We start from the raw sequence: 22,437 nt of genomic DNA, 5'->3' as shown, positions 1-22,437 counted from the left end.
AGATTATCTAGCTCTTTATCCTACATGTGACCCTTAATTACTTGCTAAATTAGAATGGTTTTCTAAAAATCACAAGAGGAGGTTAATATGTTCTTCCAGAACTGGTCAAGCTAAGATGACACTAAATTCACAGGGAATTCAAAGTACATGATCCCTGAAGGCGTCTCTTTCAGAACCAAGATGAACTTTCCCAATGAGTGGCCGTGCACCATGAGAATGTGCCTGTCACTCACTTTCCTCGCCCTGCTTTTCCAGCCCGAAGTTAATCTGTCCTGAACAAATTAACTAAGTAAATATCGGGTAAATTAATTACGGCGCAGGATTCGTTGTCCATTTGTCTTTGGCAATTAGTGTTGTAATCGAAATCTAGCAAATCCACTCATATATATATCGAAGAGAGCGCACCACCGTACCACCAAAAGACAATATCTGGAAATTTGGGGTGGGGAGGGCTTTTAAAATTTTTTTAAAGTTTTGATATCATAAAAATTTAAGGTGAGGTTTGTGTACCTCAGTGTTGTAGAGGCTGGGAAAGACGAGGAAGGAGTCTCAAAATAGATGCATTGCACCAAGGACTGGGTGCTTAATAGATCTGGGGCCCTGGCCCACAGCCCCACTTTTGATAATTAAACTCAATCAACCCCCCACAAGAAAAATTACATGCTAGCTGGGCCAGGTGCAGAGCATCTGTGCCTCTAGTTCTACCCCCTGCCACCGTTTTCTCCTGCCCGCCATTTTCTTTGCCTGCCTGCTACCGCCGTTATTCTTTGCATCAAGCTGGAAACAGCAGAGAGCTAGGTGAGGCTAGGAGCTCTCTCCCCTGCTCTGTGCAGGAGCCTCCATGGCTGCATCTCCATTCTGGAAAAGATCATGAGGTGACTGATGAGATTTGGGGCTCTGAGCAATTCATTGGAGGCCCCTGCCCAGTGGGGAGTGGGCCACCCCATAATGATGCCCATGCATTGCACAATTCAGGGGAAAATCAGCATTACTCTCTGTGAAATCTGGTGAATGTCTTATCTCACATATCCACCACAGGAGAAAACGTTAGGTGCCTGCCTACCCGCTTCTGAAGGCCTCCCGCAAAGGCCCTGATCCTTTCTCCCCACAACCAGAGATTACCTGGGATAGTGTTTTTTCCCCCTGAAATAGAGCCAAAGTTCAGGAATTCCCTCTTGGCACACGTTTGTTCAAATCCTTTGCTAACTAGCTTCCTATGACAGGTGAAGGCTGTGTGGTTCACAGGGCATTTGGAGTTCCCTGAATTTAGAGGGAATTTCTTTATCTTAGTTGTTGGGCTGAACTTCCCAGCAGCAGATTTCAAGAGCCCGTCAGCAAACTGCCCCCCACCATGTGCCCTCTCTTACCTGGCTGGGCCCTAAGGGAGTTGCTCCACCACATCAAAGTTATGAGCAGAGAGATGGTCTCAGGGGTCAGTCCTTCTGCCCCCTGCCCCCGCTGTGGTCAGTGATGCCAGCCTGTGAAACTGGCCTCACAAGGGTGAGATGTGCCTAAATCAGAGGCTTCAGTTGTCCCTATTTACATAGGCTGCAGTTGATTTGATCAAATCAGATAAGGCCATTCTGCAGTCTACCTTAAACAATGAGAAGTTGATTTCTTTTTAAAAACCAAGATAGAAATATTTCCAATATTGAGACTGCATGGGAGTATCGCCCACTGGACAAACAGGGACAAATGTCCCTGGGCCCAGAGGGTCAGGGCCCCCCCACAAGGGGACTCCAAGCAGGCCACCCTGCTGCTTCCCCTGACCCGCCCCCCGCTGCCGGCCCCACCCCGCCATTCCTTAACTTTTGGCCTCTGGGGTGGGAGGGGTGAACCATGGGGCAGGCCACCCCCCGCAGTGGTGGCAGGCACTGTGGCTGCCTGGTGGGCCTTTCCTCTCCTCTCTGGTGGCTGAACTATGCAGTTCGGCCAGCCAGAGAGGAGAGGAAAGGCCCACCAGGCATCTACAGTGCCTGCCGCCGCTTGGTTCATCCCCCCACCGGACAGTTAAGTACCAAGAACAGCACCAAGAAGTTCTGGGAAGTGGTCCCAATTGTCGCCATGTCCCCAGTCATTGCTAGTCTGATTATCCTGAATGAATGGCTAAATGAACTGGCACTTCAAGCCAGTTGAATCTGCGGAAGCCTGTGTTTGGGGTATTTATTTTGTCAGCTTGGAAACCATGCAATCATTCAGAACACCACCGACCCATCTAAACGGACAGTTAAGTACTTAACTGCTTGCAATAGTTAAGTAGCGGTGGCGGCAGGGGCAGGGGTGGCGGCGGGGAGATGCTGGCGGGCAGGGGTGGTGAGGAGATGCTGGTTGCCCTGCCCGTTGCATCTGACATCAGATGCAGGGGCCATGGCTTAGGGTGTTGGGGGTGCACTCACATTGTTCACGTGATGGGGGCCCCCTAAGAAGACTTTGCGTCCTGGCCCCCAGGGGTCTTGCTACGCCCCTGAGACTATGTCTGTGGCACAGGCAATTGATGATCAGAAAAAGCTAGCAGATACAGCATGGGACTACAAACTACTGCTTTCAAAAAATGGTCAGATAACAGAGGTGGAGCCACCAGTGAATATGGGGACAAATGTCCTATGATGGCTGGTGTCTGGGGGCCACCTGGGAGCACCCCTTCCATCAGTAAAGTGCGTGCCAGCTGAGGGAGTTGTGAGGGTGGCATGCCTGTGATAATCTATTCTGCATGACTAGGGTTGCCAACATTTCATTGACCAAATACGGGACACAAGGTGGGAAGTATGCAGGAGCCTTAATAGTGTATGAGATTTTAACACATTTAACATAAACTATATTTTACAACTTAGATTGCTTCTTAGATTACACTGGTTGACCAGTGTAAAAACTTGAACTAAACTTCACAATCATGGGTAATTCTTTCTTGCTGCCTCATTTCTTAGGCTTGCCAACATTCCATAAGGGACACGTGGCAGGGTATATGCAGGAGCCTGAGTGGTGTATCAGTTTTTACCACGTTCAACTCAAACTATATCTTACAACTTAGATTGCTTCTCCTCTGATATTAGCATGGTTAGCCAAACTGGGTGTGATGTAATTTTGTTTTCTAGAAAGAGAAGCATTGTTAGCCAGTAAAGTTAGGTTTCACACACGAGCACTATCTGGAAGCCATCCCTTGCATGATTTTCCTGATCCCGATACCTGGAGAATAGTAAGTCAGCCAATCATTGATGGCTGATTAATGATCATTTTCATTATTGTCCCCAATACTGGACAGTTGGCAACCCTAAGCCCACAGGCAACCAGAACCACAGAGTACTCTGGTTGGGGAGGGAGAAGGGAAAGGAGTTGGAGCTCATGATCATGACCTTTATTTCATTATTAGTGAAAACAACCAGTTTGATCTGAGCCATAGGTTCTTCCCATTAGCTGCAAATAAGGGACAAATGGCATCCCAAAAGGGACAGACAATTTGGAGATGAAATAAGGGACATCCCTGCTAATAAGGGACTGTTGGTAACCCAATGTGCACTACTAATCAAAAACTGCTGACATTCTACTGTGGGAGAAGAACGATGAAGCCACCTTGCTGTTTTGTCTATAGAGTGTGAACTTGCAAAGAAATTGACTTTGGGGTGATAATTCATGATTTTGAAAAATGCCAGAAAATTACAGCTTTAAAGTGAATTGATCTGTGAATTAAAGTGAATTGATCTGTGTATAAAATGTTTGCAGCCATGTTGATCCATTGGGAGAAAAATATCAAAACATTGAGTGGATAATACAATTATTAGGCCCAATAGTCAAACACAATTATATAGTAGTCAGCAATGTATAATGTAATTTCAGAATTAAAACAGATTTTTTTTTAAATTCATGAGATTTTACATAAGTGGGTTGGGGAGTGAGGGGGTCAGCAATGCATCTGTATATCACCAGTTGTCTCTGTGGCAAAAAATTCAAAGTCTGGCACAAAGGCAACAAGGACATGGCTGATCCAGTCCTTTTCAAATGAAGTCTTGCAAAAGAAGGAATTTTTTGCAAGACACAAGAGATTCCCTCTCTCTCTCATGAAACAAACCCAAGTCCCATCTCACCCCACCACTTTTTTGATGGAGGTACCACTGGGCAAGAAAGGCAGACACTGCAAGCAGTGACAGCATCAGGATGAAACAGGGAGTGGGGAACAGAAAGGGCCAAGTGCATTCGCAGGGACCTTGTGCCACATGTTAGATTTCTGAACAAGAAATCATGCCATATTTATGTACTTAAAATATTAATATTCCACCCTTCCAGTGCAATACTGCTCAGAGCTGCTCACAAAAATAATAAAATGATAAATCAATATAATAAAACAATATAACACTAATAAAATCAATAAAGTTAGTAAAAATTACCTTTAAAAATCCAGGGCCCAGTTAAAACCAAATTTAAAAACTGAATGTTAAAAAGGTTAAAAACCCACGAGATATAGTTGCAGATAAAACACACAAAAAGCCTCTCTCAAAAGATGTTTTTAAAACATCATTTTAAAAAAAAGATGTTAAAAAACAAATATTTAAATGCTGAGAGTGTGAATACTTTTTAATACTTCCGCCCTAAATTTATTTTCTTTTGAAATAAAGAAATCGTTATTTCTTTGAAGTAAGTCCTATTGATTTTGATGGAGATGAAAGTTCTCTTCCTCACCCCAGTTCTGTGACTGTTGATGGAGATTTTCTCTTTATCTATATTAACTGATTATAACAAAGGACACTCTGAGCATGCAAACAATGCTTTGCACTTCAAGTAACCTCTGGGATCATAGGAACATAGGAAGCTGCCTTATACGGAGTCAGACCATTGGTCTATCTAGCTCAGTATTGTCTTCACAGACTGAAAGCGGCTTCTCCAAGATGGCAGGCAGGAATCTCTCTCAGCCCTATCTTGGAGATGCTGCCAGGGAGGGAACTTGGAACCTTCTGCTCTTCCCAGAGCGGCTTCATCCCCTGAGGGGAATATCTTGCAGTGCTCACACATCAAGTCTCCCATTCATATGCAACTAGGGCGGACCCTGCTTAGCTATGGGGACAAGTCATGCTTGCTACCACAAGACCAGCTCTCCTCTCCTGCAACTCCAGCAACTGGGAATTAGGTGGGGCAAGCTACTTTTCTAGGAGATGCTTGACCCCGCTTGGTACCTATGATTTCAAGTTAGTATTTCCTAAATTACATTGGCTAAGTGGTGCAGCGGGAAAATGCTTGACTAACAAGCAGAAGGTTGCTGGTTCGAATCCTCCCGATACTCTATTGGGCAGCAGTGATATAGGAAGATGCTGAAAGGCATCATCTCATACTGTGCGGGAGGAGACAATGGTAAACCCCTCCTCTATTCTACCAAAGAAAACCACACAGCTCTGTGGGTGCCAGGTGTCAAAATCAACTTGACGGCACGCTTTACCTTTACACATTTTCTAGATGCCACAATGGGAAGGAAACCATGTGACATTTCTTTTTGCTTGGTTATCATGTGCAAAAGAAGCTCTCCTGTGTCTTTCATAGCTATGCAAAAGAAGAAATTCTATAGAATGTGTGGAGCCTGAGCCTTTGCATGTTTATTATTTATTTGATTTAGATACCGCCCTTCCAAAAATATAGATATTTCATATCTATTATATGAAATTATAAATAAATAAGATGAATCCCTGTCCCCAAATGGCTCACAATCTAAAAAGGAACATGAGATAGACACCAGCAACAGTCACTGGAGGAATACTGTGCTGGAGGTGGAGAGGGCTAGTTACTCTCCCCCTGCTCAATAAAGAGAATCACCAAGTTGAAAAGGTGCCTCTTTGCCAAGCTAGCAGGTTACTCAGATGAATGTCCCACTGACCAGTGTAGCTTACTCCCAAGTAAATATCCATAAGATTACAGCCTTACAAGTACAGTAGCATTCTAAGGGTCTGGACCTTCCAACCTGACTTCCGTAACTGCATCCAGAAGTTATAGGCATGCACAGTTACGATGACAGTGAGTGGACAACATGCTTTAATGTTCTTAGGGAATGTCCTAAGAACACTAGGAAAAGCTTCCTAGCATCTTGATTCTGGCCCTTGTGCTGCAGCTTCTTCTGTGCATGGCGCCCATGCCCATTAAAAAGGTGGCTGGCAAGCTGCAACTCAACATTTTCAGCTCTTACGGCTGGAAATATTTTAACTGCTGTAGTTAGATCACAAGTAGGCTCTTTAAAATTCAGTGGCAAATTAATTTTGCATATAAAAAGCTGCCAGTCCTCAACTCTTAATATTTAATTGTAGGATTAGCCTGCTTACTCTTGGATGGAGAGCTCCTAGCAACTTTCCAACAATAATATTTAAAAAGTAGGGGAAAGAATCTACACATGAGTCAAAGTCACACTTCGACTGAAGTCTGCAGGTTTAATACCTATTCATAATATGAAACATTTTGCCCATTGGATGAAAAGTGGTAGAAAACTGGAATGGTTATTGTATTATTTATCTATTTATTGTTGTTATTATTCAACAATAATATTAAAAGTAGTCTCTCTGTACTTCTAGGCACCAGCTAAAACATTTTTGCCCAGATCTGCCCTTTGATAATTTGCTCAAATGGAGTACCTTTGAGGAATCTGACCTCTGTCCTAGAAGTGAAATCCTGCTGACTTTGGCACTGACAAGCCAGATCGCAACACTGCTGAGCATGTTATGCATTGTCCTGGTGCCATCTCTTGGTGAATGGAAGCCATAGGAGAGTGTTTTGTGCCTCCAAGACCTCCGGAAGAGGCCTTTCCCATCCCTGCTACCTGAAAACCTTTAACTGGAGATGCCAGGTTCTGAACCTAGGTCCTGATTTTATTTATTCATTTATTACATTTATATCCCACTCTTCCTCCAAAGCGCCCAGAGTCGTATATATGGTTATGTTAGTCCTCACAACAACCCTGTGAGGTAGGTTATGCTGAGAGATGTGGGACTGGCCCAGAGTCACCCAGTGAGTTTCATGGCTGAGTGGGGATTTGAACTCAGGTCTCCCCGGGCCTAGCCCAACACTCTAACCACTATGCCACACTTATGCCTGCAAAGCACTTGCTTTCTATCTGAGTTTTGGGCTTTCCATCCAAATCACCTAAATCTACAGCTTTGCTCCTTAAACACACTCCATCATCATCATCAATCATCATCATCATAATTCGATTTCTATACCGCCCTTCCAAAAATGGCTCAGGGCGGTTTACAAAGAGAAATAACAAATAAGATGGCTCCCTGTCCCCAAAGGGCTCACATTCTAAAAAGAAACATAAGACACACACCAGCAACAGTCACTCGAGGTACTGTGCTGGGGGTGGATAGGGCCAGTTACTCTCCCCCTGGTCAATAAAGAGAATCACCATGGTAAAAGGTGCCTCTTTGCCCAGTTAGCAGGGGTTAGACCCAGGAAAACATTGGTTTAACTCCCATTAGGGCAGATGGGTACAAATTCACATTCTGACTAAATGCCAGTTATTTGTCTCCCATCCATGATCGGTCCACAGGACACACCACAGCCTGTAGCAGGGGTTACCAACCTTGGGTTCCCGGATGCTGTTGGACTCCCATCGCCCCCAGCCACAGTGGCAGCCATTGTAGCAGGGGATGACAGCAGCTGTAGTCCAATGACATCTGCAGACCCAAGATTGGAGACCCCTGGCTAGGAGTGTGTTATGGGGGAAAAGACACATCTCCTGTCCTGTGCCTTTAGGAGATGCCCAGATGAGGGGGGAGATGGAATTTCAGCATGTGCAGTTTGTCATGCAGAGGGATGAAAAGCTGCACCTGCTGAAAATCCCTCTTTGGTACATCTCTTAAAGGTACAGGCAACCTGTCCTCTTTTCCATATGGCAGCCCTACCTCTGTCCCAAAGGAAAAACCAGCCAGCCAGTCAGTCAAACTTTACTGCAGTCTCTGACCAATTAAAAAAAAAACACCCCAACGTTAATAAGCTACAGCAAAGGAAAAGTCAATTTGGATAAGAAGCAGTGTATAAGGCTATGGCATAAAGGAGCTCAAAAACCCTTGCTTGACATGATGCTTAACTCTAAATCCTGGAGCTGTCAAAGAGTCTTCTATAGCTTCTCACTAAACTAATCAGGAAAGTTTATGGACCAGCATTTTCTAGTGCTGTCCAGTGAATACGAAACAAATGATTTTCAGCATTCCAGCTCTTGCCCCTGATTTGCTTCTTGACCTTAGCTTAATTTTTAAAACACACAATAAAATGCAATGATCGTATAGTTGAACAGAAGAACTGTAAAATGCAGATGGTTTTTTTGAGTCTTAGCATGCTGGCTTCCCATCAGGATCCAGATTTTTTTTCTGGTTCATTGCTAAACTAAGTTTGGCTATTCTTGCTTTCTACACACTGTTTCTTTTTGTATCTGTGACTGATGTTTAGTGTTGGTTCATTCATGGAAGCTTCACACTCTCTACACAGAAGAGGGGTGTGTGTGTGTGTGTGTGTGTGTGTGTGTGTGTGTGTGTGTGTGTGTGTAAACTAAAATTCAGCACTTTAAAAATATTTCTTCATGTCTTATTTCTGTCTTCATGGAGAACCTTTTTCTCTAAGGCTTCCCTTTTTGGACCAAATGGATTCTGTACCTTTGTCTTAGAGATGGGAAGATTCTCTTACGTGCAGCTTCTCCTGGGACTGAAGCACTGTCATGGGAAAAGGTGCACTGGGAAATGATCTCTTTTTCATCAAGTGTATTTCTTTTTTTATCCCAAGCCACTTAATAGCACAGCAGAGAAATAATTTGCATAGGGAGCAAGAGGTTGCTGGTTCGAATCTCCGCTGATATGTTTCCCAGACTATGGGAAGCACCTATATCGGGCAGCAGCGATACAGGAAGATGCTGAAAGGCAACATCTCATACTTGCTTCTCTTCTTGAGCCAGACACTCCCCCCTCCCCATTTTTATCTGCTGCTTCAGCATTGCAGCTTCTTAGTGATGCCTTCTGTTGGTCTTTGCCCATCTACCCCCCCCCCTCTCTCTCTCTCTCTCTCTCGGCTACCTTCCAGTCTTAATCTGATTAGCCCGCTGGAGAGTTGGGCAATGGAAAAATGGTTTGATTTCTATTTCTTTTTCCATTATGACTATCATTATGCAGGTGTCCTGGCCTACTTGTACAGTATAGGTATATTCAAATGTATATACTATATATTGATATAAGTATATTTCTGTCTGGAAATGTAAATTAGGAATCAGAAACTTAAGTTTTGCAGGGCCAGATCTGGTCCTTTAAAAGGTGTCTGGTCCTCCCCCTTCCCCACCATTTCTAACCTATGAAGGGTCTGGAAGGGTGACATTTGTGGTAACAGAACCTGGCATTTGGGGGGGGGGGACTACTGGCAGATGAGGGACATACATAATGGTGCAGACAGGGACAGGTGGGAGGGAAGAAAATGGAGGTGGCAGCTGGCCGGCCAGTGAGGAAACAAAACAGCGGCGAATGGTGGTGGCCAGCCGGCTGGCTAGCCAGCAGGCAGGGGAAGAGGGCAGCTGGGTGGCTGGCCGGGAAGAAAACAGCAGCGCTGGCGGCAGCGGGCAGGTGGGGGAAGTAGTGGCCGGCCGACTGGCAGGTGGGGGAAACACCGGGCGGGGGGATGGCAGTGGAGGCTGCCTGGCTGGCTGGTGGGCAGGCAGGGGGGTGGAAGTGGAGGTGGAAGAAGACGGTGATGGCAGTGGGGGACGAGGGGGTTGGCGGCAGTGGCAGCGAACTAGAGGCGCAGATGCTCTGTACCCGGTTCAGCTAGTTTCATTTATTAACAGAAGACAGTTGAGTTAATGCAAGGGGGAGGCATGATTTCGATGATGAAGCCCTGCTTTGCTGCTCTATGCCATTCTGTTCCAGACAGTCCCGGCAATCCTCAAGACAGTGGTGGCTCAAGACCTCTCTGTGCCTGAGACAGGGTGCCAAATGCTAACCCCCTTGTAGATACCCTTCCCCCTTTTAAAAGCGAGGGCAGGAGGGCATCTTGCTGCCTCGCGTGTGCCCCAACAATCTGCTGCCTGAGGCAACTGCCTTGCGTTGCCCCACGGAAGGACCACCCTTGCCTCAGGACCAGATTTTCAAGGGGTGCTGTAGAGAGAAGGAACAATAGCAAAAATGTCCCCTCCCATGCTAAGGGGAGTGCCTTCCATTCATGGAAAAAATTCTTGGGATCCAACTCAGGTTCTCCCATCATCACCGATGTCTCAGGCACTATCCAACTAATCTACCCTGTAATCAATACCACCACAGAAACATGGATTAGGGGCAATATTACACTTCGTTAGAGATAACCGAGGTCCGAAAGAGGGGTAAACCTTGCAACAGAAGTACTCAATCAAATGACTGAGAGCCCTGCAACAACTGCATATTATTATACTTTTCTAAATAGGAGCTACAGAAGCACCAATGCGGGTTTGGACTGTGGTATAAGGGGAGGGGGGCTTTATCCCTTTGCCTTCACTATGGTCCCACTCTAGAGCGGGCTTCCCCATAGCTTCTGTTTGCCCTAGGAGGGGAACTTGCTATTTATTCCTTACAACTCATCGAAATAGCCCCAAACAGGAAAACCCTGAAATGCTTGACTAACAAGCAGTAGGTTGTCGGTTCGAATCCCCACTGGTACTATATTGGGCAGCAGCAATATAGGAAGATGCTGAAAGGCAACATCTCATACTGCGCAGGAGGAGGCAGTGGTAAACCCTTCCTCTATTCTATCAAAGAAAACCACAGGGTTCTGTAGGCGCCAGGAGTTGAAATCGACTTGATGGCACACCTTAGCTTTACCTCTGGTTAATAGCCTGTCTGGGCCTGGGACTGTTCAGGGCCCTGACCAGATCACACAGGCCCAACCACTCTGTTTTAAATTTTAAAACTGTTCCCTCCAGTTCTCACATATAGAAGCTATTCTCACGATCACTGGAAAGCGAGCTAAGGGAGCTTAGCCCGCCTTCCAGTGGTCGTGGGAACCACCAGGCTCGCAGGCACCGAAACCACCCTCCCCTTAAATGAGGTTAACAAAGTGAGTGCTCTATTAACCTTATTTCGTTGCTCACGTGTCACCACAGTGTGTGGCGACACATGAGTAGACCCCCCAGCCGGGAGGCTACAAGCAGCCTCCTGGGCTTGGGGGTCTCTCCAGGATGCCCCGTGCGCTTGCGCGGGGCATCCTGGAACTTCAGGGGGCCTCACGGCCCCCGATCCCCACAACCCCTCCCGGTTCAATGATGGAGCCGGCAGCCGTGTGGGCGGCCAATCCAGCCACCCAGCTACGAACGGCTGCTCATCTGCGGAGAGAGCAGGCTAAGCCCTCTCTCCCCACAGAACCCCCTCAGGTGCTTCACACGTGTCATGTGAAGCGCCTCATAGCCTTTCTCATGCTGAGGCCTGCTGGGCTTGGCTCCTAAAGAAATGGGAAAGGCAGCAGGAATAGCCTAAAGAAAGTCAGGGATAGCCCAAGTAAACTAAAAGCAATCCTTTGGGTGGGTTATTGTTCCTTGAGGAAATGTGCTGGCTTTTATTGTGTGTCATATTCTCCTGACGGATCATAATCTATTCCGCTTCACTCTTTCCAGTTCTCAGTATATGCAGTGGCTGCTTATGCATGTTTTCCCAGGGCACAGTATCAAAAGCATTTGCTGTGTAAGAAACACACACAGTAGGAGGCTGCCATCCTCCAGCTTGTCAAATTACATGTTTGGAGCTTCCTTTTGTTGTCTGACAGAAGGCAGCCCTTGATTAAAACCTACTTGATCAGGATTAAACAATTCCTGAAAGAAAGTCTGGGATTTATTTGCTAGAATCAGAGCCACTGGTGGACAGAGCTGACCTTCAGGTTCCGCATAGGATGTTTTTATTTCTGGGGATGTTTCCCGTTTTGCAAGGAATCTAAACTTAATGGCAGATTGTAGAGTCTAGGAGAATGAGAGCATCGTGGCTGAGCTTGCTTGATGAGTCGATTTCATTTATACAGTAAAGTGTGATGAGCTTTAGAGTCATTTGCCTTCTGAGCCATAGAACTGTGTGTGTTCGGATGTCAGTTCATTGACAACTATTTTAACCAGGGTTTCTTCAAAGGTGTCCTGCATGATTTTTTGCCTAATGCAAAAGCATTCAGTAAAGCCTTTACAAGTTCAAGCCTTTGCAAGTGTTTCAGGTAAGAAGGCAAGAGTAAGACTCGGTCCTATATTTGCAAGAGAACAAGGCAGCAGGATAGTTTGCATCAGTCAGGCTCGAGGTTGAAAATGTCATTTTGGCATACTCCTCCATGTTGTGTTGTTGTTTTTTAAACAAACTCCCTGCAAATAGAAAAACAGTAGCCCAGTTCAGACACTATGCTGTGTGAGTGTACAGATGCCTGTATGCTCATACACGTGTTTGTGTGAATGACTGTACCTGTGTTCATTGTAAAAGTGAACCTGGATACAGGTCCTTCAAATGTATGGTACAGATAGGAAGTGTACTTCTGTACCTGTGTTCAGCATAACATGTGCATGACTGTCCCTGTGTACAGATCTGTCCCTGAGTACACTGTACATTCATTTGTATGAGTGTTGAACATAATGTGTGAATGGCCCTCTTGTCTCAGAAAAACAGGGGTGGGAGGGTTCCTTGTTTCCAGTCCTGTCTTCTTTCTGCAGTGAGAAGAGGAATCCAGTGAGGATTCCCCTTTGCAAGCAAAGGCGTGGGGGAATCATGGAAAAGTATTCTAAATTGCGGCCATTGGCCCAGCAGTGGCCACCAGTGCCGTCGCTCACCCCCCTGGCTCAGTCCAAGCATGCAGCGCTCCGTCTCCAGTAATTCACTCGTGCAGCAGCGTGGATCCAGCCGCCGCAGATATGCGGAGGCCAGAACTTCACTGCCGTTGTGTGGGTCATTGGCTGGAGAGGGAGAACTGTGCGCTTGGGCTGCACCAGGGGGGCGAGTGGCAGCAGTGGCTGCTGGGTCAATAAGGACCTTAATCTACTTTGCTTGCCGCCACCCACCCACCCCCACTGCCCTTTAGAACACTTTTCAAGGATTCCCCCACCCCTTTGCTTCCCCTCACCAGATTCCCCTTTACAAGCATAGCCCCTTGATCCCAAGCCAGTCCACCACAGACCAGGCTTGGTTTGGTTCGATTGCAGACCAAACCACCTCCGGTCCAGTTCGTGAGCAAACGGTCAAATCGGCCCGGTTCGAGGCGAACTAGTTTGGGATCAAACGGTTCATGTGCACCCTTACAAATGACCAGCCCACACGGATGACCAGAGAATGACTAGCCCATGCTGGTTTGGGGACATAGCAAGAGAGGGAAAAGAGTTGATGACTAACCTACCCAAAGTCCACTCTTCTTCCATTGCCAGCACCTCCCTTCCCTCTGCAGTGCAGGCCCTGTGATCCTCAGAGACAATCAAACTCTCTGTCTCCCTGGGACACAAGTGTTAACAATGCTGTGGAGCTTCCTTCTGATGTGAATTCGGTTCGTCCCTGGGTCCGCCTTTTTGCCAATCAAACAGACACAGTGGGAATCTCTTTTGAGGCAATTTATTGCACTGCAGTTGCAACAGGTAATCAGTGGGCTTTATGCTCTCAAACTGATTACAGTTTGGTTACAGGTGCATCTTACATTTATACAAACAATCTGAATGATGCTGACACCCTAAACATAGTATACGTGTTCGTCCCTGGGTCCGCCTTTTTGCCAATCAAACAGACACAGTGGGAATCTCTTTTGAGGCAATTTATTGCACTGCAGTTGCAACAGGTAATCAGTAGGCTTTATGCTCTCAAACTGATTACAGTTTGGTTACAGGTGCATCTTACATTTATACAAACAATCTGAATGATGCTGACACCCTAAACATAGTATACGTGGCAATAAAATGGTGGACTAAGTATCTAGTTCGCATGCGAATGATTCATTGTTCATCTGGTGATTACTCCTTATTTGGTGACATCCTGTTTTCTAAACTGTCAGCAAAGAACAGTGAGAATCCTGTGAGAACCAAGTTTCTTAGATACAATTTAGTGGAGAGAGATAATGACGTTGATCATGTGAGGCTGTGATGTCCCTGAGCTGGCCTGAGCTGGGCTGGGGTTACTTTAAGTTAGAGTGAGGTATTCTAAGTAAAATGGAGTTACTTTGGCTTTCTAAAACACATCAATTCCCCCCTGAAAAAATTGGATCATCCTGAATCTTCAGGATATATGGGCTTGTAAGGGTACAGCTGTATATATGGGTCTTACATTATGGCAAGGTTTAAAGGTTCTCATAAACATTTGGATTAAAGCTAGAATGCATTATAAGCAGCAACATGCGATTACCAATATATTAGTTAAATGAAAGTTCTAACTGTTTGGAAATATTAATAATAGCTCTTTCTAACACATAAACTCCTAATCTTGGGAATATAGTTCTGTGTTTTGTGTAGCTAAAGGATTTGGGACATAATAAGCTTCCAAGATTAAGAACTTGTGATGCATTAAGTGTAGGTTTCACATAAATGGTAGGTGCTAAATGGGCTGTACATATGGCAATAAAACCAAGCACATTGCATACAACATCCTAGAGCTACAAACATAATTATTATAATTCTATAAATCACACACATATCCTTAAGCACCCATATCTGGCATGATTTGATATAGATAAAACGTTTTACACATAGCAGCAAGGTACATATAAAGATCATATAACTTATAGCAAGCAACATTGTTTTAACCCATCTTTATCCCAAATAAAGTATCAATAACAGTCTTGCATTGTGGAACCAGGTGCTTCTGGTGATTAATGGATTATCAGTTTGTGGAAAGCGATAGCAATGACAAGTCAGGTACAATCACACTGATTAAATACAAGTGTCTATAAAATTAGCAAGTAAAGCTTGGGCTAGCTTAATGTCTTAGATCACAAAGGGACCAGTAACTTGGGGATAGGTGCAGACTTGCAGGTAAATGCTCTGGGTGAAACATTGAGATGATTGGCACAATATGTAAGTAAGGAAATGACCGGAGAGCAAGCATGTGAGGTCCATACCCTTACAGCACAGGAGATAGCAGGGTTTTCAACATAATGATAGCACATAGTCACTACAAGAAAGTAATATAAGAAAGTGGTGTAAATCATCAACTCCCACCCCCCTTAGTGTCCTCTAGAGTCTGTCATGGCCAAAAAGGAAGCCATGGGGAGTTTTAGAATTCAAAATCTAAAAGTCCTTGGTAAGAAAAAATATTTTAGTCCTTCAGTTGAGAACCAAATGCTCTTGTACAACGTTGCAGGATTTTGGCTATCCTGGATGTTCTCTGATCTGTGTTGTTTTGGCTTGTTTGGCTAGTGTCCATAGACAAGCTCGAATGTTCATGTGTTTGGGAGCCTTGACTCCCCCCCCCCTTGTGGGCAATCTGAAATAGTGTCCTTGGCAAGGTATCTTACCCAGGTAGGATGGTTCCAGGGCTTTACAGCTTGGGGAAATGCTGTTACATGTATGACTCCAGAGAAAAGTGGCAGTCTTCAGGCATTTGTTGTCTATCCCTCTCCTACAGCACTTAGGAGCAGGAAGATGAACTTTGCGTTAAACCCTCTTCTTCAAACACAGGACAGGGTAGCAGATGGACGTTCTGTCACCATTGGGTTGGATTGGAAATGCAGATAGGGACTGCCCTCTGGTAGCTGCTGCTGATAGTTAGTTTTCCCTGGTCAGTGTTGATGTCCTCTGGAGACTCCCTTGGGATCACGTTCTGGCGATGGATCCAGGTATTCCTTCGATCTGGGGAAGACCAATCCTTCTCAGAAAGACAATTCAAGGCACTGTTGGTTGCAAACCTGTTTACTTGCGAGAAAGACAGGCAAGTGAGTTGCCAATTCCCTCCCCCCATATAGGGACAGCGTCCTGAGACTAAGTCTCTGGGTGCCAACCATCAGCACAAAAGGAAAAGTCAAGTTTTCAAGGCAAATAATACAAAGGATGGATAAAACCTGAGGCTATTTTCAATTTGGTCTTTTGGCATTTTTCTTTTCTTTTCTCCAATTTATATTTTTGTTTCCCTGCTTGCCCTGGGCCCCTCTTCCCCGAAGACCAGAACAGGGGATGATGTCCTCATTTAGGGCTTGTTGGCTTGTGTTGTTGGCTGGTTTCTGATCACGAGAACAAAACAGCAATCCTGGGCAAAAGCAAAGCAATAAAGTCAAAAAGAAAAAGGCATTCACATTTTTCACCCCCCTTGTGAGTTTGGGGTTTTGAGGAGGCATTAAAGCCTTTCAGGTCAAGCATAGTCACTGCTAACAAAGTCCAGTTTCCATGTGGCATCTCACATTCTCTTCTGTATCCTGTTCTTCCTCCTTACAACAACCCTGTGAGGCAAGCCAAATCATTTGAGTGGCAGGCTCTGTGTCGCCCAGCAAGTGTCATGGCTGAATAAGGGTTTTGGACTCTGGTTTCCCCGGTCCTAGTCCAGCACTCTAACCACTGCACTATGCTGGCTGACAATCATACTTACAGGCCTTTGTCAGGGCAATCAATCTAGTTGTGTTGGTTTTTTGGTGGTTTTTTTGGTTTTTTTTTTGCAATACCCTGCACAAACTTCAATATACGCATTCCTTCAAACTCCATTTTCTCTCCTCTTAAGAACATAAGAACAGCCCTGCTGGATCAGGCCCAAGGCCCATCTAGTCCAGCATCCTGTTTCACACAGTGGCCCACCAGATGCCGCTGGAAGCCACAGACAGAAGTTGAGGGCATGCCCTCTCACCTGCCATTACTCCCCTGCAACTGGTACTCAGAGGCACCCTGCCCTTGAGGCTGGAGGTGGCCCACAGCCCTCCGACTAGTAGCCATTGATAGACCTCTCCTCCATGAAGTCATCCAAACCGCTCTTGAAGCCATCCAGGTTGTTGGCTGTCACCACATCCTGAGGTGTACAAGCAGTTGAAGAGAGAGAGAGAGAGAAAGAAAAAGAGAACAAAGGCAGCCTTTTGTTCAGAGGAACTTTCTGCAGCAAGAACAGTGTTATCTTTTGGCTTGGTTACAACGGGGCAGCAGCAGCAAGAATTTAGACTGTTTGCAACACAAGGGCAAAGCTTGGAAACAGAACACAGAGACAACATGATTTTTGCAAAAGACAATCATTCTTTCTTCTTTAATACTTTCTTCAGACCCCCTTGTTCTCCATAGAATGTTGGAAAGGAGAAGCTGCTTGGAGCATGATGGTAATACATATGGTGGGGGGTTTCTTTGGTAGGCCTGTGCATATTGGTGTTATTAAAATTTTCCGGCATGTGTATAAAACAAAGGCAATTGCAAAAGGATGTTATTTTCAGGGCCAGGAGGCCCCTGACTCGGGTTCATAGTGGCCAAACTTCCATACAGAGGCGTTTTTAAAACATTCTTTCTGAGGGCGCCTCCCCTCCCGTGAGAATCACCCAATTCCTCAGCACGCATTCTAAAGGTGTACATGAAGTCTGTTCAGATTTCGTGTACTTGCTATTTCTACTCTCCATAGCCCCCCCTAGTTTGCCCCTTTGCGGGCTTGCCTCTATTGGGCTCTAGTTTTGCCCCTGCGTGGGCTGCCCCTTCTCAGGCTGTAAGTTTAAGTTTGCCCCTGTCGGGCTGTAGTTTGCCCCTCCTTGGGCTGTAGTTTTCCCCTCGCCCCTGCTCGGACTTGGTACTTACCAAAGACGTCTCTGGATTTCACTCTCCGTTCACTCACTCTCTCCGTTCACACTTTCATTCACTCTTGCCTCGATTCCCAGATGTGGCGCATTGTAACGACTGGCGCATGAGAATCCTCCACAGACAAAATGCTGTGAGGCGCGCTGGATCTCATTGTCCCATGACAGGTCAGACTGTCCACCCAAGTCACATCCGACTCTCACGGCACCAAATTGATGTGAATTCGGTTCGTCCCTGGGTCCGCCTTTTTGCCAATCAAACAGACACAGTGGGAATCTCTTTTGAGGCAATTTATTGCACTGCAGTTGCAACAGGTAATCAGTGGGCTTTACGCTCTCAAACTGATTACAGTTTGGTTATAGGTGCATCTTACATTTATACAAACAATCTGAATGATGCTGACACCCTAAACATAGTATACGTGGCAATAAAATGGTGGACTAAGTATCTAGTACGCATGCGAATGATTCATTGTTCATCTGGTGATTACTCCTTATTTGGTGACATCCTGTTTTCTAAACTGTCAGCAAAGAACAGTAAGAATCCTGTGACAACCAAGTTTCTTAGATACAATTTAGTGGAGAGAGATAATGACGTTGATCATGTGAGGCTGTGATGTCCCTGAGCTGGCCTGAGCTGAGCTGGGGTTACTTTAAGTTAGAGTGAGGTATTCTAAGTAAAATGGAGTTACTTTGGTTTTCTAAAACACATCACTTCTATGGCCAACCAGGCCTAACTGCAGCCAGGCCAGCCACCATGCATCCCACTTACTTCCTGCTTTGGGTCTGGGCATGTGAGAAACCAGGATGGAGGCTCCTGCCTGCAGTAACAGAGTAGAGAAAGGCCAGAGCACACAGTGGGCGGGGTGGAGCCAGAAACCAGCTAGAGGTAGACCTTACCCATTCGACTTCCATCCATGGAGCTGGGGTGCCCCCCAAGAATTGGTGTCTTAGGTTTCCATCAGGTTTGCCTTGTGGATGCGCCGGACCCTGATCCTACCTCCTCAGTCTTCTTCCACTTTATCCCCACTTGATTCTGCTGCATGTGTAACCCAGGCTGTAGAATGGACTTTGCAGGTACAGAGAGCACATGTCTGAATGTTCTTCTACATTAAAAGCATCTACATTAAAAGTCTTTAGCCCTATTCAGATCTTACAGAGTTACACGAGTCAAAGTGGGGAGGAAGTCCCGCCACATGCTGTCACCCACTGCCTCTAGTCAGGTGCTCACGATTACAGTGCTGTTTGTCTGAAAGGGGAAGCGCCGTAACCATGATGGGCCGGCTAGCACTTCGTGAGCAGCAACCTTGGATGGTCCAGGCCGTTGTCACTGTTACGCCGATTCTTTACCCTTTCAGACAAACAGCACTGTAACTGTGTGCACCTGGGAGAAGGGGATGAGTGACAACTCCCTGGCAGGACTTCTTCCCCACTTCCCTTGCTGTAACTGTGAGCCCCATGGCACTCAGCAATGTTTGAATAGGGCTTCTGGAAGCAGAAAACAAGCACAGCAGGAAGGAAGATTCTGCCCTAGGCTGCTCCTTGCTGTGCGGGTCTTCTGTTTGCAGAGAGGTTTTTGCTTTTGTTTGTTTGTTTTACTATGTGGGAACATTCAACAATATGATTTTCCTCACCTGCAACTTAAAATGGTCCAGAATCTCTCGTTCACCTGTGGAGTCGACCACCTCATTCTGATACATCTCCATAGATCAGACCTGAAGGCAGCTTAAATAGTGACATACAAAGTGCACTGGAGTCTCCTACATTATTTGTGCCAAAGGTGAATGTTGTGGATGTAGGAGAAAATGCAGAAGAGAAACTGGATATACCTTCTAGTCGGTTGTAGGCTTTACATTTGCACTGTAGACTGCCAGCTGTCAACATGGGATAATTGTCAACATGGGATAACTTGCATCCATCATGAGGTGAGCATTTCTAGCTTTTCAACCCTATGAGTCCCTCACCTCAAAAGTCCTCAGTGGGAGCTGCTGCCCAGTGTTCCAGTTAGGGAGGGAAAGTGGGGGGCGAAGGGGTGTGTTAATGAACCCCACAAGCCCTATCCTCTGCCTCCCTACCCCAATGTCTCCGTTGCTGCCCCTGGACTTTGGAATACACTCCCTGTTGAAATAAGAGCCTCCCCATCTCTGGCAACTTTTAAGTCATCTTTTAAGTCACTGAGGACACATTTATTCACCCAAGCTTTGAATTAAATTTATCATTTTAAATTCTTAATGTGGCTTTTAAATGATTTTAATGTTAATGATTTGGATGTATAAATGATTTTAATTGTTTAATTGATTTAGTTTTGATTTTAATTAATTGATTTTAATTGTTTTTGTTTTGATGTAAACCGCTCTGAGGCATTTTTGGAAGGGTAGTATATAAACCACTCAATCAATCAAACAAACATAAATAAATGTTTGTCAAATTATGACCATCTGTAGCCTTCAGAAAACAGGAGTTATGGGGACTGTCACAGAAGGCAAAGGGGCCATCTTCCTCTGCCCTGCTCACTGTAATTCAAGCACTTCTTGTTGCTTGGCAAATGCCAGCATTAGATCATCTACCTCCACGAGGGGATGAGCTAATTCCAGGTGCTCAGCCTCACCTTTTTGCCTCAGAATATGCCCTCGATTGGAGTTGCTACCCTAGTAGGTGGTGGCCAAAGGGCAACAACAAGAAAGACCAAGGACAGGGATGGTCCTTTCATGAGGCATGGTTTGGCCATGCCTCAGGTGGCCGATTATTGATGATGATGATGATTGATTGATTATTATGAGAGCAGTTCTTCAAGACCAATCTGCAAGCTTTGTGAGGAGCACCTCTCCTCACAATCCCTGCAATGTCTGCAAGAAGCACAAAGAGGGAAGAGGAGGTTGCTGGTAACCCCCTCCTCCCCACACCCTGTGCCACTTTCAAAGTGTGAAAGGGTCCATTCTGAAAAGCGGCTGGTTAGGATTATGAGGCAACATGGCATTTGGTACCTTGCTTCAGCATCACTACACCTTGGGCTGTCCCTGCAAGGCACTGCAAATAATCCTGGCTCTATGTGAACACTGTGTTATGTCTGTTCCTGATACCTACCATTAATGTGGTTTTGTTATGAGACTCTTTTGTAAGCCACTTTCAGAGGCTCTTGGGGCCATGAAGCAGGATATTAGTATTTAAATAAAGGAATAAAACACAATTATAGATGGATATAAACCGCATGAAGAACATCCTAAGGCTGCAATCCTATGCACACTTGCTGATGGGTTAGGACTCAGCAATAGGGTTGCCCACTCTGACTGAGGCTATTGCTGAAGATTTTTCCTTAATATTCTTTCCAATATTTTTCACAATATTGGACCATTAACATCTCCAGGATTGCTTGTAGATGTTACAGTTTATATGTTCTGGTTGCCTTATGCTAGTCAAAGATTGAAATAAAGATTGATTTGATTTATAGATGGATACTGATTCCTGGAGATTCCAGCCCAATCTTGGGTGGTTGGCAACACTACCCACTGAACTTAATGAGACTTACCTCCAGAGCTAACATCAGCACAAGGTACTTTGGGCAGCTGCTGAGCGTCCATCCAGAACCCTGGGAGGTCCATTGCTAATGCCTGCCGTGGTCTCCAGGGAATAATTAGACACAATCAGCAATTGGCAACTGCTGGGTGGGTGGGTTGTACTCTCCTCCATGTGGCAGACACAAATTGCTTTTATTCTCAGTTTCAACAACACTGTTCTAGCCAGCATGTCCTGGCAACATGTTGTTTTCCTCCACATTGTCCCTTGTAGTGTTGCAACAATTTTTAGGGCATTTGCAAGGGGAAAACATGTAAGCAGCCGCTGTTAGACAAAATAGTATTGTTGCTGTTGCCGGCTTACCAAGAATGAAAGAAACTCACATCTACTACCTTGGTAAAGGGAGTGGCCCCACCCAGGTAGAAGATGGTCCTTAGCCCACCAGAGCTCACTTGCCCAAAAGCTCCTTCAAACCTGGAGCAGGCACTGCGTGCCTACATATATGAGTGTGTGTACATAGCATTGGGCTCCAAAGGTGCAGGGCTGTCCTTAGAGAGCCCTGGTGGGGTGGGGGGCCGGGGCATATCAAAAAGTGTGGGGCCCCCTTCCAGTTAATTTCAGTGGGGGTTAAAAGAGTGGGACCTGGGGCAGTCACCCTGCTTGCCATGCTCTAAGGACAGCCCTGCATAGGTGTAGGAGCTGGCTGTCAGCTAAGAGAAGAAAGAAGAAGAAAACAGGAAGTTGCCTCATTTCTGTACTGTACAATCAAGCTTTTAGGAAAATATGAACCTCATGTGGTGGAAAAGACCCATCCCTGTCCATACATAAAACCAACATTTTATTCATGATGAATCTTTCACCTCAAGTTCTTCAACACTTTGCCAATTTTAGAGACATCCAATAACTTTAAAATAACTGTGGTTGGCAGTTTTCTGTTTACGATGATCACAACAAGTTGTTCTGGTAAGAACTAATCTGCCTACTTTCCTTTCACTATAATCTTAATTGATAATTACCATCCTCTCAAGTTAGCGCACTTCAACATTAAATGTTCACATGTCTGCCATCTTGAATTCGGGTGGATGACATGATCACAAATAATGCACCTGAGCCATCCCTATGGGTCACTCACTACCACTGTATCAAATTTGGTTCAAATTGGTTAGGCAATTCACAAGTTAGCCCACTTATGCCTCAAATGTTCATGAGTCCACCATCTTGAATTGGGGTGGGTGACACCATTACAACCTATACTATTGAGGTTTCCCT

This window comes from Hemicordylus capensis, chromosome 2, assembly GCF_027244095.1.
Source record: "Hemicordylus capensis ecotype Gifberg chromosome 2, rHemCap1.1.pri, whole genome shotgun sequence".
NCBI lineage: Eukaryota > Metazoa > Chordata > Lepidosauria > Squamata > Cordylidae > Hemicordylus > Hemicordylus capensis.
This window is presented reverse-complemented; position numbering follows the sequence as displayed.